Raw genomic sequence first — 15,086 nt, forward strand, 5'->3', positions numbered from 1 at the left:
CGCCCGCTGGCTGCCATTGCACCGAGGCGCTGTCAGTCAGCGAGCGCGATTGTGGGACGTGCAGCTGCCGCCAGTCACGTCCAGCACGCAGCGAGCGGCTGGGAACTTTCGTGACTAGAGGCAGGAGGCGGTGCCGCCGGGCTAAGCGGCGGCGGGATCTGGAGCCAGTTGGCGCCGAGGGGCGGACACGGCTCGGGTTCCTGCGGCCGCACCGGAGGCAGCTGCAGAGCCCCGCAAACCCATGGCAGCCTCGGGGAAAACGTCACCCCACATCCCATGGAATTCCCGGCAACCCTATTCAGGATAGATGCAAATGAACCTCCTTGTGGAAAATTTCTGTTTTCCTGGCTCCCCCCAAAGGAATTCTCCGTAAGACTGCTAAGTGCCTTTAAGAATTGAGACCTTTCAGAAGTTGGGAAAGGCCCTGCTTCTCCCTTTCTCCCCTGCTTACCTTTTTTTGTAATAAGTGCAATGATTTGATTACAACGCAAAGCTAATGGCAAACACATAGAACATTTTTCACGTATTAACTCACATTGCTCACAAACTCTCAATCCTCATTTTACAGATGAATGAACTGATGCACAAAGAGGTTGCTTAGGGTTTCCGGTCTTGTAAATGGTGGATTCAAACCTAGACAGTTAAGATGTAGAGTTCATACACCTAACTATAGTATAGTACAGATACCACTTCTCAGGACCAGGCACTCAGGTCCAACATACTTACAGAGTTGGCTGGAATGAAATAATTTGAGTCAGAAACATAAAAATTTTCCACATGGCACTCAAGATCTGTGTAAGATGTAGGAAATATTAATTCATAGTGCACTGGTACTGAGACACAAGTTCAAAGTTATAAGCATTCGTTTCTTTCAATCCTGTCAATGCATATTTGGGAAATCTCCATGGAGTTATTTCCAACTGAGTCTGAACTTGAGATGGGCCTGCTGGCCTCCTGGTCATCAGCTCTGCATACGTTGAGTACTCATTTCACTCCACCTGGGTTGTTGCTGTAGTAGTCGGAAGCAATTCCTTTTGCATAAGATAGAATAGCAACCAAGGGTATCAGCAAGCATATAATCTGACAGACTGAATTTAATAACAGTTCTCAATTATTGAGTGCTTGCTCTATGCCAGACACTGTACTAAGGATTGAACATACCTGACTCATTTACTCCTCACAATAGCTTTCTGAAGTAGGTACTGTTATTGTCTCTGTTTTACAGATGAGAACATGGAAGCTCAAAAAAGATAAGGAAGATTTTTCCACTACAGATTTGAAGGAGCATCAGATATGCAAAGATCCTAAAATGGGAAAGAGCATGAGACAACATAAAAAGTCCAACATTGCTGGAAAGTAGAGTTGAAGGAAGAGAGGTCTAAAACTATACTGATGAGGTAAAGCAAGGGGAGACCAGATGCTGTGGACTTAACAAACATGATAAAGATGTGATTTTTATCCTAAAGAGCTATGAGAAGCTATTTGTTGTGACCACTGTTACCTTGAATTCATGATATATAAAGAACTCTCAAAACTCAATGTTAAGAAAACAATTTTTTTTTTTAATGGTCAAAGGATTTAGTGTGTGCATGCTCAATTGCTCAGTCTGTCCAACTCTTTGCAACCCCATGAATTGTAGCCCACCAGGCTCCTGTGTTCATGGACACTTCCCTAAATACAATATACAGATAACAAATTAGCACATAAGAAAATGTTTAATATCATTTGCTATTAGGGAAATGCAAATTAAAACCACAATGAGATGCAACTTTGTATCTATTAAGGTGGCTAAAATAAAAATAATAATACCAAGTGTTGACAAGGATGGAGGGCCACTGGAACTCTCCTACATTGCTGGTAGAAATGCAAAATGGTACAGCCACTCTAGAAAACAGCGTGGCAGTTTCTTATCAAATTAAACCTATACTTAGCATATGACCCAGCAATCCCACTCCCAGGTATTCACCCTAGATGTAAGGTATAGTTTGGGCCGAGGCAGAAAGAGGAAAGACGACCTCAACAGAAGTAGGTTACCTTTATTCAGACAGTCGGCCTAACGACCAGGCTGAGGGCAGAGAGGGATCAGGGAGGTTCCATATTTAAAGGGAGGTTTGTGGAAGCGGTAAGGGAAACGTTAATCAGGCGGGATGTTTTGGGTAGTCTTTAGTTGAGATGGCATTTGTAGTTGGGCAGGGGCTGATAAGTCTTCTGGACAGGTGTAGGGGGTGGAAGGTTTCTGGACAGGGGGTGATAAGTCCCAGATAGATGCAACCGGCCTGGAGCATCAGGGCCTAAACTTCTGTTTTGTTTTCTCTGAAGTTAGATGATTAAGCAAGGGCCTTTGAAACCATTGTTTTCTTTCCTAGGCCCCAAAGACTCCTTTATTCCAGACCCTGAAATCATAAAAAATAAAAAAATGGGGAAAAGGGCGCCGTATCTCTCTGGCTACTTCCTGCTGGATAGGGGTGACAATTTTTGGGTCTGAAATGGAGGATCGCCCTAGGGCCCAGGGTCTCCTTTTGCTGAGCTTGGGGTGAGGCTCTCGAGAAGAATGGTCTTGACCTGATCTCGAGAGATGGCCTGAATCCATTCTTGGAGAAACCTTTGAAAGAGATTGAAGAAACAGGGTCCAAATAAGAGGAATAGAATGATAAGTACCAGTGGCCCCAGGAAAGGGAGCAACCAAGGGAGGACCTGTTGGAACAGGTTTTGAGGGCTGTAAAGGTTTTGTAACTCTTTTCGGCGGCATTCAATTCTGTCTCTAAGTTCTTTGATTCTGCCCTGGACTGTGACCATTTCATTAACAAAATAGCAGCAGTCCTCTCCTAGGAAAAGGCAGGTCCCTTCTCCCTTTTCTGCGGTGAGAAGGTCTAGGGCTCACCTATTTTGAAGGGCCACAGAAGCTAATGAGTTAATTTGTCTTTGAATTGAAACGAAGGACTCCACTACCTGCTCCATGTCTTCATTAGGTTCTTGGGACAGCTTGTAGTAGAAATGGGCAGAGATAGCGATGCATCCAATCCCAGTGCCTAGGGCTGCTGCTATGCCAGTCCCAATCAGGAGAGGGGCTATGACAGCTCATCTTTTCCTGTGGGAAAGTTCCCCTTGGGGGTAGAATATTTGTTCTACCTCTTCTTCTTTGAGGAATGTTAGGCCTGGGGTCAGGAAGACCAAGATGCAAGGTCCGGGGTAGGGGGGGGTGTGTCCAACGGGAGACATGAATATGCATAGGTCCCGCAGAGAATGAAGATTCCCGGATAGGTACAATTATTTGTGCTGTTCCAGAGAACCCAAGTGGAACAGAAGGAGGGAGCAGAGTTTGTAAGACCAGTGTAGTTGGGACTAGAGTAGTTAATACAGGTTAGGTTTGAAGAGGCTGAGAGTAGGACATTGTCAGAGACTGGCCCAATGAGTTGTGTAGTTTTTTGTTGGGAAGGGGAGGTATAGTTGCCCTGTAACAGCCAGGTTGAAGGTAAAGGAATTGCTATGTTCGGTAAAGGAGACAGTGACATGCATATCCAACACTGGGATGTGTGTTGTGTGTACTGGAAGAATTGGAAGGAAGAGTTGAGAAGGCAGGTAAGGTGTTGGTTGCCAGAGGGAGGTTTTAGGAGAGGCCGTAATTGGGAAAGAAGGTCTAGGCATTTATAAGGCTCAGGGGTTGCCTGTAACCGGGAAATTATGTTCTTTATGACTTGTTCTTGTTTCTTTTCCCGATTTTTATCTAGTACCCTGCCCCCGTCTGAGTACCCCCAGTGATTAATGGGATAGAAACATGTTTCTTCCATTTGGCTTATGGCAGGTACTCACGAAACTCCCTCTCTTTTGTACTTTAACAGTGAGTAGGAATTTGGACTTCCCACCCCCGAGGTTCATGGTGCATGGCTTTGGAGCTGTATTATAACATGAGGAATGTACATAGGAATAAATGTCAGAGCAGGGGCAGGGAGTAGCCAGAAGGCTGGGGAGTGCAACAAGGATAAGCAACAGAGGAGTCATGGGCTGTTAGTTAGGCAGTGCAGAGGAAATAGTACCCTAGGAGTAGAACACAGCTAGCAACACAGGCAATACCCATGGAGAGATGAAGGATAGGTGGCCAGTCCTGAGGGGAGACAGTTACTAGGCCTATAGCAAGGATTAAGATTAAGAGTGCTATTATAGTTAGAGAGACAGGGAGAGGCCAGTCAGGGCGAGGGGAAGAAGGCCCCAAGTTGGTGGTTGTTTGAATCTGAGGAGGAACAGTGTTCATTAGGCTGTAGAATGATGTAGAGAATGAGAGTAAAGAAATCAATTTCATCTGGAGTCAGGTTGTAGAAGGTTCCCTGGAGCCACAGTTGAGACACCAGTGTAGTCATGTCTTTGAAGGAGGTTCCTGTCGGGGCGCTGGTCCAGAGGTCTTGTAGTAGTTGGGTCAGGAACAGTTGTAGGTTGAAGAGAGTCCAGGTCATTCAGTGTCTTCTTGGATGGTTGACAGAAGTTGTCGCCGGGTGAATTTTAAGGAGGTGGGCCTTGTGAGGGAGACCTGATAGTTGTCTGTTAAGGAGAGCAGCACAGGATCAGAGGTGACCTGTTTTAGGCGAGAGAGGTGTACCCAGGAGGTGACCTTCTCAAGTTTAGCTGCAGTTGGGGTAAGGAAGATGATTTTGAATGGTTCCTAACACTTTGGGGTTAGGTCACCCTGGGGATTATCAGACAGATAGACCATGTCCCCAGTTTGTAAAGGGATCAGGGAGGCTTGGGGGTCAGGGGCAGGCAAGTTGTGGTTGACTTATTTCCAGAGGGCATTGCGGAGTTCTGCCAGCAGAGGGGAGTATAAGAAGCTTGGTATGAGAGGAGGTTCAGGGGGAGTCCAGGAGGGAGCATGGGCCTTCCATACATCACCTCAAAGGGGCTCAGCCCCAGGGGCTTTCTGGGCAAAGTCTGTATTCTGAGGAGAACAATTGGGAAAAGTTTAGTCCAATCCAGATGTACTTCGAGGGTTAGTTTGGTAAGGATTCCTTTGATTATTCTATTCATCTTTTCTACCTTTCCTGAGGACTGGGGATGGTATGGAATGTGAAATTTCCAGGGTATCTGTAAGAAATGGACAAATTGTTGGGTGACTTTGGATGTAAATTCCGGGCCATTATCAGACTGTAGGGATGAAGGCAGGCCAAACCTGGGGATAATTTCTGTGAGGAGGATTTGGGCCACAGTGTGGGCTCTTTTGTTTGTAATGGGAAATGCTTCTACCCATCCCAAAAAGTGTCCACAAGGACCAGAGGGTATCTGACTCTCCGGACCGGGGGCATATGAGTTAAGTCTATCTGCCAATCCTGTGCTGGGAGGCTGCCTCGTGTTTGAAGGGTTGGAAAGGATGTCGGTTTAAGGTTGGAATTGGGGTTAGTATGTTGACATGTTTGACAGGAGCGGGTAAGATTATCTAAATATTGTTGGTCAGCATTGGATATGGAGAAGTGGTTATGGAGGAACTGTTGGAGTGTCTTGGATGAGGGATGAAAAAGTGAATGTAGATAAGAGGATTTCTCTGGTGGTGAGAGGGTCGGGTGGAGTCAAAGCTAAGATGACAGGGGACTGGAGGAAAGGATGGGACAGTGCTATCTCCCTTCCTTCTGGTCTGCAACATTGTTGTAGGCTGATATGAGACTTCCCTTTTTATGTCCCCTACAGTGGAGGATGGCGGCTTTGTTTGGTAAGAGTGCTGCCTCTAGAAGTTTGTGGATGAGGTCTGAATTAATAACGGGGGATCCCTTTTGGGATAGGAAACCTTTCTCTCCATACTAGGATGTTTGAGTGAAGTATGTTATAGGCATATTTGGAGTCTGTGTGGATGTTAACCCTTAGATTTTTAGCCAGAGTTAAAGCTCTGGTGAGAGCTATCAATTCTGCCTGTTGGGAGGTGGTGTGAGGTGGCAGAGGTGAAGCTTCAGTTGTCTGGGTTTCGTGACTGTGACAAAGGTCCCCCTGGATGATGGCATATCCTGCTGCAAAGGGTGGGGATTTTTGAGAGCTGCCATCAACGAACCAGTGTGGGGTGTCTGGGTCTAGCATGGGCTGATCTGTTAAATGTTGGAAGGGGTTTTGGGTAAGATCTACTGTTAGGCTGCAGCTGTATAGGAGGGAGTCTGTTGTAGAGGATGTGGGTAATAAGCTGGCGGGGTTAAGGGGAGAGCAGGGGGAGAATGAGAGCTGAGGGTTGAGGGGAAAGGCATGTAGGGCCTGTACCCTGGAAGGGGGAAGGGAGAGGAAAGCCCCGTGTGATAGTAAATCTCGGAAGGTGTGTGGAGAACAGACTGTTAAAGGGGCATGTCTAGAGACTTTACTTGCTTCGGGTACGAGGGCTGTGATAGCCCCCATGGCCTGTATACAGGGAGGCCACCCCTTGGTCACCATGTCAAGCTGTTTTGATAGATAGGCTATGGGAGCCCAGGTGTCTCCAGCCCGCTGACACAGAAGTCCCAGGGCCTGTCCTTGGTTGGAATGTGCAAAGAGAAAGAATGGTCTGGTGTGATCTGGCAGGTGGAGAGTTGGAAATCAGAGGAGGCTCTGAGTGAGCTGGTGAAGAGGATTGGCCAGCAAGGAGGGGTTAAAGAGGGGCTCATCCAGACATCCTTTAGTTGCCTCATAGAGCGGCTTTGCAATGAGGGAGAAGTTAGGGATCCAGATACAGAAAAAATTTAGGAGGCCGAGGATAGACAGGAGTTCCCTTTTCGTTTTTGGAAGTGGACAGTTAATTAAGGCCTGGATTCTATCTGGGGGACTAGTTCTTTGTTGATGGGATATGGAGAGCCCCAGGTAGGTGACGTTTGTCTGGGCTATTTGGGCCTTAGATTGGGGTACCCAATAACCCCAGGATCCCAGAGCCCCAAGGAGTTTGGCAGTATGTTGGAGGCAGAGTTTTCGGGTTGGGCTACAAAGGAGGAGGTCATCTACGTATTGGAGGAGATGACTCGGGGCTAGGTCGATTGTCTGTAGGTCCTTTTGTAAAGCCTGTCCAAAAGAGTGAGGACTGTCTCTGAACCCCTGGGGGAGAACTGTCCATGTTAGTTGTTGGGAAACGTGAGTCTCAGGGTCTTGCTAGGTGAAGGGCAAAAAGGGGTTTGGAGAAGGGGTGGAGAGTGATGGTGAAAAAGGAATCTTTGAGATCTAATACCGTGAAGTGGGTTACAGTCAGGGGTATAGTAGACAGAAGGGTGTAAGGGTTAGGGACTACTGGGAATGTTGATGTGATGACCTCATTGACTTTTCGCAGATCTTGGACCAGTCTTCAAGAGTTTGGTCCCTTCCTTACTGCCAGAATAGGAGTGTTTTGTGGTGAATGGGTAGGAATTAGGATAAAGGCTTGAAGAAGACGGTCTATGATAGGCTTAAGTCCCTTGTGGGCCTCCGGGGTAAGAGAGTACTGCTGTTGGGTGATTATAGTCGAGGAGTCTTTTAGGGTAATGTGGACTCGGGGATGATGTTTGGCTATGGATGGGTGATCAGTGTCCTAGACTTGGGGGTCTAAGGGTAGATCCAAGGGAAGGTCAGGGGTGAGGGATAGGGACCGTCCAGGTGCCATCTGCATGCAGAATATAGAGACTGTATCGAGGGGGATATGATAATAAAGACCCCTAATTTGGATAACAAATCTCTCCCTAGGAGTGCCATCGGGCACTGAGGCATTATCAGGAATGAGTGTATACGTGTCAATTTTCCAAACTGACAGAGTGATGGAGGGCTGATTTTTGGCCTCAGGGGAACTCCAGAGACCCCCTTGATTGTGAGTTCTGAGTCTTGAGTTGGGCCAGAGTAGGAAGTTAAGAGAAAGTGGCTCCAGTGTCTACTGTAAAAGAGGTCTTTTTTCCAGCCACTACTCCGTCTACCCTAAGTTCCGAGCTCGTGTTTGGGACACGGTCCAGGGGGCTGGAACCCAGGCCCCATCATTGGAACAACTCTCGTAGGGTTGGGCTGGGGTTCTGGGGAGAAGTGGGGATTTCCCCAGAGGCGCCAGGGCGTCCCTGTGGACATTCCACTCTCCAGGTCTGGGAGGTGGGGACCTCCCCAGGGGTGCCAGGGCGTCCCTGGGGAGAGTCCATCTTTCAGTGTCCCCATTGGCCACAGGTTGGGCATGCTTTTGTGGGGACCGCGAGTTTGGGCATGCCTTTGCCCAGTGTCCTGACTCTGCATTGGAAGCAGGGTCTGGGGCGTGGGGGGGGTGGGGTGGGTTTAAGCCCCATTCTGGGATGACTTGGGCCAGCCTGATCTCTTCCCTTAATTGCTGCTGCCAAAAAGGCATATTTAGCTTTTCTCTCACATTCTTTTTCTATCTTAGCCTCCTCCTCCCTATTATTGAACACCTTGAAGGCTACTTTTAGAAGGTCTCTTTGAGGGGTCTCAGGGCCCTTTTCTAGTTGTCAAAGCTTGCTTCTGATGTCAGGGGCAGACTGGCTGATGAATTGAATGTGAAGGTAGAGTAATCCAGCGGGGGTGGTGATATCTAGGTTGGTATACTTCTGGACTGCCTCTGTGAGGCATGCCAAGAATAAGGCTGGATTTTCGTCTGCCCCTTGGGTGACTTCTCTGACTTTATCATAATTGACATGGATATGAGTATTTTTCTGCATTCCTTCTAGAATGCAGGTAATCATATGATTGAGTCTCCTGATACCTGGCTCACGGGGCTGATAAGTCCAGTGGGGATCTAACTGAGGCACCGCCTTAGCAGCAACTGGGCTATCCCAGTCTTGGTTATGTAAATGATCAGCATGGGCTTTTGCAGCTTGCCAGATACGGTCTTTTTCATCAGGGGTGAGAGTGGCATTTAGAATATAGTATACGTCACTCCATATGAGGTTATAGGCCTGGGAGAGTCTCAGGAATTCTTTTCTGTATCTGGTAGGATTTTCAGAAAATGATCCTAACTTTTCTTCTATCTGGCTCATATCTGACAATGAAAATGGCACATGGACTCGGGTGGGGCCCTCTGGTCTTGCCACCTCTCTCAGGGGAAACATGTGTTGCATACGTGACCGTGTGGCAGGGGAGGAAGGAAGAGAGGAAGATGGGCTCCATAAAGGACAAAAATGGTATGGACTTAACTGAAGCAGAAGATATTAAGAAGAGATGGCAAGAATACACAGAAGAACTGTACAAAAAAGATCTTCACGACCCAGATAATCACGATGGTGTGATCACTGACCTAGAGCCAGACATCCTGCAATGTGAAGTCAAGTGGGCCTTAGAAAGCATCAATACGAACAAAGCTAGTGGAGTGATGGAATTCCAGTGGAGCTATTTCAAATCCTGAAAGATGATGCTGTAAAATGCTGCACTCAATATGCCAGCAAATTTGGAAAACTCAGCAGTGGCCACAGAACTGGAAAAGGTCAGTTTTCATTCCAATCCCAAAGAAAGGCAATGCCAAAGAATGCTCAAACTACCGCACAATTGCACTCATCTCACACACTAGTAAAGTAATGCTCAAAATTCTCCAAGCCAGGCTTCAGCAATATGTGAACCGTGAACTTCCAGATGTTCAAGCTGGTTTTAGAAAAGGCAGAGGAACCGGAGATCAAATTGCCAACATCCGCTGGATCATGGAAAAGGCAAGAGAGTTCCAGAAAAACATCTATTTCTACTTTATTGACTATGCCAAAGCCTTTGACTGTGTGGATCACAATAAACTGTGGAAAATTCTGAAAGAGATGGAAATACCAGACCACCTGATCTGCCTCTTGAGAAATTTGTATGCAGGTCAGGAAGCAACAGTTAGAAGTGGACATGGAACAACAGACTGGTTCTAAATAGGAAAAGGAGTACGTCAAGGCTGTATATTGTCACCCTGCTTATTTAACTTATATGCAGAGTACATCATGAAAAAAGTTGGACTGAAAGAAACACAAGCTCGAATCAAGATTGCTGGGAGAAATATCAATAATCTCAGATATGCAGATGACACCACCCTTATGGCAGAAAGTGAAGAGGAACTAAAAAGCCTCTTGATGAAAGTGAAAGAGGAGAGTGAAAAAGTTGGCTTAAAGCTCAACATTCAGAAAACGAAGATCATGGCATCTGGTCCCATCACTTCCTGGGAAATAGATGGGGAAACAGTGGAAACAGTGTCAGACTTTATTTTTTTGGACTCCAAAATCACTGCAGATGGTGACTGCAGCCATGAAATTAAAAGATGCTTACTCCTTGGAAGGAAAGTTATGACCAACCCAGATAGCATATTGAAAAGCAGAGACATTACTTTGCCAACAAAGGTCCGTCTAGTCAAGGCTATGGTTTTTCCAGTGGTCATATATGGATGTGAGAGTTGGGCTGTGAAGAAGGCTGAGCGCCGAAGAATTGATGCTTTTGAACTGTGGTGTTGGAGAAGACTCTTGTGAGTCCCTTGGACTGCAAGGAGTTCCAACCAGTCCATTCTGAAGGAGATCAGCCCTGGGATTTCTTTGGAAGGAATGATGCTAAAGCTGAAACTCCAGCACTTTGGCCACCTCATGCGAAGATTTGGCTCATTGGAAAAGACTCTGATGCTGGGAGGGATTGGGGGCAGGAGGAGAAGGGGACGACAGAGGATGAGATGGCTGGATGGCTTCACTGACTCGATGGACATGAGTCTGGGTGAAGTCCGGGAGTTGGTGATGGACAGGGAGGCCTGGCATGCTGCGATTCATGGGGTCGCAAAGAGTCGGACATGACTGAGTGACTGAACTGAACTGAGTCATAATTGCTCAGAATTGAAAACAACTTAGAAGTCCTAAGTTGGATGGATAAGCAAACAGATGTTCATACAATGAAATACTGCCCAGCAATACAAAGGTATGAACTATTGATACAAGTAACAACTTGCATAAACTTCAAGGGTATTATGCTGAATGAAATAAGGCACACTCACCAGTTACCTGGTGTGTAAGATTCCAAATGTATGACAGTCAGGAAAAGGCAAAACTAGAGAGATGGAGATCTGATCATTGGTTGCCAAGGACTAAGAGCCAGTGGAATATGTGATTGCAAAGGAGATGCATGAGGAAGATTTTTGTGACAATCAAACACACTGTATACTGAGTGTGGTAGGGGTTGCATGAATCTATACCTGTATTAAAACTCTTAGCACTGTCCCTCAAATAAAGTACATGGAGGAAAAGAAAAGGCCAGTATTGCATAACTCAAACAGAACGTCTACCAGCTGGATTCAGCCCATGAGCTATGAAGTTTAACCTCTGCTCTTTAGTTTGCAGTGCTCATACTAAAATAAAGGACCTCAAAATAATCTACGGTGTTAGAAGTCAGGATAGTTATTTCCTTTGGGGAAGAGAGGTGGGTAGTGACGGACAATCCATATGAGGGTTTCTAGGGTGCTGATAATGTTCTGTTTTTTAATCTGAGTGAATTAGGGTAGCACCCCACTCCAGTACTCTTGCCTGGAAAATCCCATGGACGGAGGAGCCTGGTAGGCTGCAGTCCATGGGGTCGCTAAGAGTCAGGCACAACTAAGCGACTTCACTTTCACTTTTCACTTTCATGCATTGGAGAAGGAAATAGCAACCCACTCCAGTGTTCTTGCCTGGAGAATCCCAGAGACCGGGGAGCCTGGTGGGCTGCCGTCTATGGGGTCGCACAGAGTCAGACATGACTGAAGCGACTTAGCAGCAGCAGCAGCAGGGTAACAAACCTAGTTTGTCCAGAACAGAGGGGTTTCTCAAAATACAAATCTTTCAGTGCTGAAACCAGGACACCTTTAGGGAAATTGGAACATTTGGTCACTCCAGTGGGCATGTCCACTTTGTGAAAATTCATTGAGCTGTATATTTGTGATTCATGCATTTTCTATATGTGTGCTATAAAATACTTTGAACTGAGTACAGATGAGATTTGGTTAACACAGGATACACTAGAACTGTCTTTTACAGTAGCATAAACTTAACTCAACTTAAAGGTTACATTATCATTTTTCTCAGTCATGTCATAGAGATAAAACTGTGGTAAATTAAACTTAGATATTTTTTCACATGAACTGCTATTTACACATAGCAACACTTTTCTTCATATATACAAGTAATTTCTAAACTTAGACAGGACTTTAGATTTTTCCCCCCTATAAAAGTTCATCCTGCTTCTGCTCTTATTCTATTCTATTTTACTGAAATGTATCTTTGGATTGGGAAATTTAATATCTTAGCCTGGACCTGCATGATATTTTGCATGCTATTAAAAGGTATGAGGACTTCCCTGGTGGTCCAGTAGTAAAGAAACTGCCTGCCAATGCAGGGGACATGGGTTCCATCCCCGGCCTGGGAAGATTCCACATGTTGAGAGGCAACTAAGCCAGTGCACCACACCTACTGAGCCTTCCAGTCACAACCACTGAAGCCCATGTGCCCTAGAACCCATGCTCAACAACAAAGAATAGCCCTCAAAATAAGCCCAGGCACTGCACAGAAGAGTAGCTCCTGCTTTGCCCAACTAGAAAAACTCCGCTCACAGCCAAAAATAAATAAATACACCCCAGGTTTAAAAATGGATGTGAGAGTTGGACCATAAAGAAACCTGAGCGCCAAAGAATTGATGCTTTTGAACTGTGATGTTGAGGAAGACTCTTGAGAGTCCCTTGGACTGCAAGGAGATCAAATCAGTCAATCCTAAAGGAAATCAGTCCTGCATATCCACTGGAATGACTGATGCTAAAGCTGAAGCTCCAATACTTTGGCCACCTGATGGGAAGAACTGACTTATTGGAAAAGACCCTGATGCTGGGAAAGATTGAAGGCAGGAGGAGGAGGGGGCGACAGAGGATGAGATGGTTGGATGGCAACACCAACTTGATGGACATGAGGTTGAGCAAACTCCAGGAGTTGGTGATGGACAGGGAAACCTGGCATGCTGCAGTCCTTGGGGTTGCAAAGAGTTGGACATGACTGAGTGACTGAACTGAACTGAGATTTAAAAAATAAAAGGTATGAAAGAGCTCTTATCCACCAAACTCTGTCCCCTTCACCCACCCTTGACATCATATATCAAAACCACCACTTTTTTCTGAGTAGCCCTTCCCTTTTTGACCCACCTAACAATAGAGTTCCGAAGCCTTAGAATACTTCTGTTGTTATAAATTCAATTAAATCTTACTCAAAGTACTTGGGAAATATATTACTGATTAAGGAGATTTTATGGTTAAACAAGTGTAGTGGCCATGTGACATGTCACTTAGAACTACCACCACCCCCATCCCTCACCCCTTCATCCCCCAATTTAGAAATGAGACACTTATTCCTAGCTGCTGGAAATATTGGTTGCTGAACACTCATGACTGAGTACTTCCTCAGAAATTGTCCTGTGTTGCCCTTTCCTCTGCTGCTGCTTAGGTGCTTGGTTCTCCTGAGGAAGCTAAGGCCATTTTGTGGTGAGACCCTCACTTCATCTGGGTGACCAGCACCACTCCAAGCAGCCTCCATCTAGCACTTGCATGCACTATGGCCTCCACCTTGGAGCTCACCTGCATCTATTCGGTCCTCATCCTGTGCGGGCTATGAGGTGAGGGTCAAGGTCACTGAGGATAAGATCAATGCCCTCATTAAAGCAGCCGATGTAAATGTTGAGCATTTCTGGCCATGCTTGTTTGCAAAGGCTTTGGCCAATGTCAACATTGGGAGCCTCATCTGCAAAGTGGGGGCTGGTGGACTTGATGCCAGCAGCTGGTGCTGCACCCATAGGAGGTCCTGCCCAATCCACACTGCTGCCCCAGCTGAGGACAAGAAAGTAGAAGCAAAGAAAGAAGAATTTTAAGAATCTGATGATGACATGGGCTTTGGTCTTTTTGACTAAACTTCTTTAGTAACACATTCAATAAAAACCTGAGCTTTTTGCTGCTAAAAAAGAAAGAAAGAAAGAAATTGTCCTATGTTGAACCTGCCTTGCTTAAGGTTATGCCCCCTTCTCAGGGGCAGCCCACACGCAGTGGTTGCTCAGTGAAGGTCACAAAGGCCTAGTTCCTTTGCTTCATTTCAGAACACTTCTGAAGGACTATCTTACTCTGTGAGATTGCAACCTCAAATTGCACCTTTTTCCTCTTTATCCAATCTTTTTTTTATATATAAAATTTTTTAAAAATTTATTGACATACAGTTGATTTACAATGTTAAGTAAGTTTCAATAGTACAGTAAAGTCAGTCAGTTACACATATATACACATCCACTCTATTTTAGATTCTTTCCCATATAGGGTATTACTCCTCACTCCTTTACAGTTGTTGTTCCCAAAAGCAGTCCCCAGTAATCCACCTATCCACAAATCTCAAACTCAGAGTGTTTCCCAGGGAAACTTGGCAGGAACTCTAAGATGGGTCTCATGATCTTCACCCTCTGGAATTCACATCTCTGTATAATCCTATCCCTTTGAGTGAGTAGGGCCTGCAACTTGTTTCTCACCAATGGAATAAGCCAAAGTTGATGGGATGTCACTCCTATAATTAGATTACAAGATAGATATGAGTGCTTCTTGCAGACAAACACTAGAGAGATTCCTTTGCTGGCTTTGAAGTAACTGCCATGTTGTGAAAGGGACTATGGAAAGAGCCATATAGCAAGGATCTACAGGTGGCCTCTAGGAGCTGAGAGAAGCTCTTGGTAAGTAGCTAGCAAGAAAACAAGAACCTCAGTACTACAATTGTAAGGAAATGAAGTCTGCCACCATTCTGAGAAAAGTGGATCTTTTCGTAGCTGAACCTCTGGTAAGACTGGCCAACACCTGGCCAACACTTCTTAGATGGTAGACTAATGAGACTTTGAGCAGATTACCCAACCAAGATAAGCCCATTCTCCTAACTCACAGAAACTATGAGATAATAAATGGATGTTGCTTTAAACTGTTAAATTTGTTACACAGCAATAGAAAACTAATACATACACCTTGTAGAAAGGAAGGTATGGAGACTGACAATCAGTCAAGGAAGACTGGAGACTGACAATCCTTCATAGTGTACAACATTTGATTTTGAAACTATGTAACTCTTCTTATAGATATCTCAACTTGTAGGGAAGATCTCTTGTTGAGGATTCTTTTTTTTTGTAAGAGTGAGTACATATAGACCTCAAATTCCCTAACT

At 45.5% G+C, this 15,086-nt stretch overlaps 1 pseudogene; it reads left to right on the forward strand.

The window, feature by feature from the left end:
- Window positions 1–13,055: 13,055 nt before the first annotated feature.
- LOC133242462 (large ribosomal subunit protein P1-like) lies at window positions 13,056–13,917 on the forward strand (annotated as a pseudogene).
- Window positions 13,918–15,086: the final 1,169 nt, after the last annotated feature.

Source organism: Bos javanicus, chromosome X (genome assembly GCF_032452875.1).
Source record: "Bos javanicus breed banteng chromosome X, ARS-OSU_banteng_1.0, whole genome shotgun sequence".
In the NCBI taxonomy this organism is placed as follows: domain Eukaryota; kingdom Metazoa; phylum Chordata; class Mammalia; order Artiodactyla; family Bovidae; genus Bos; species Bos javanicus.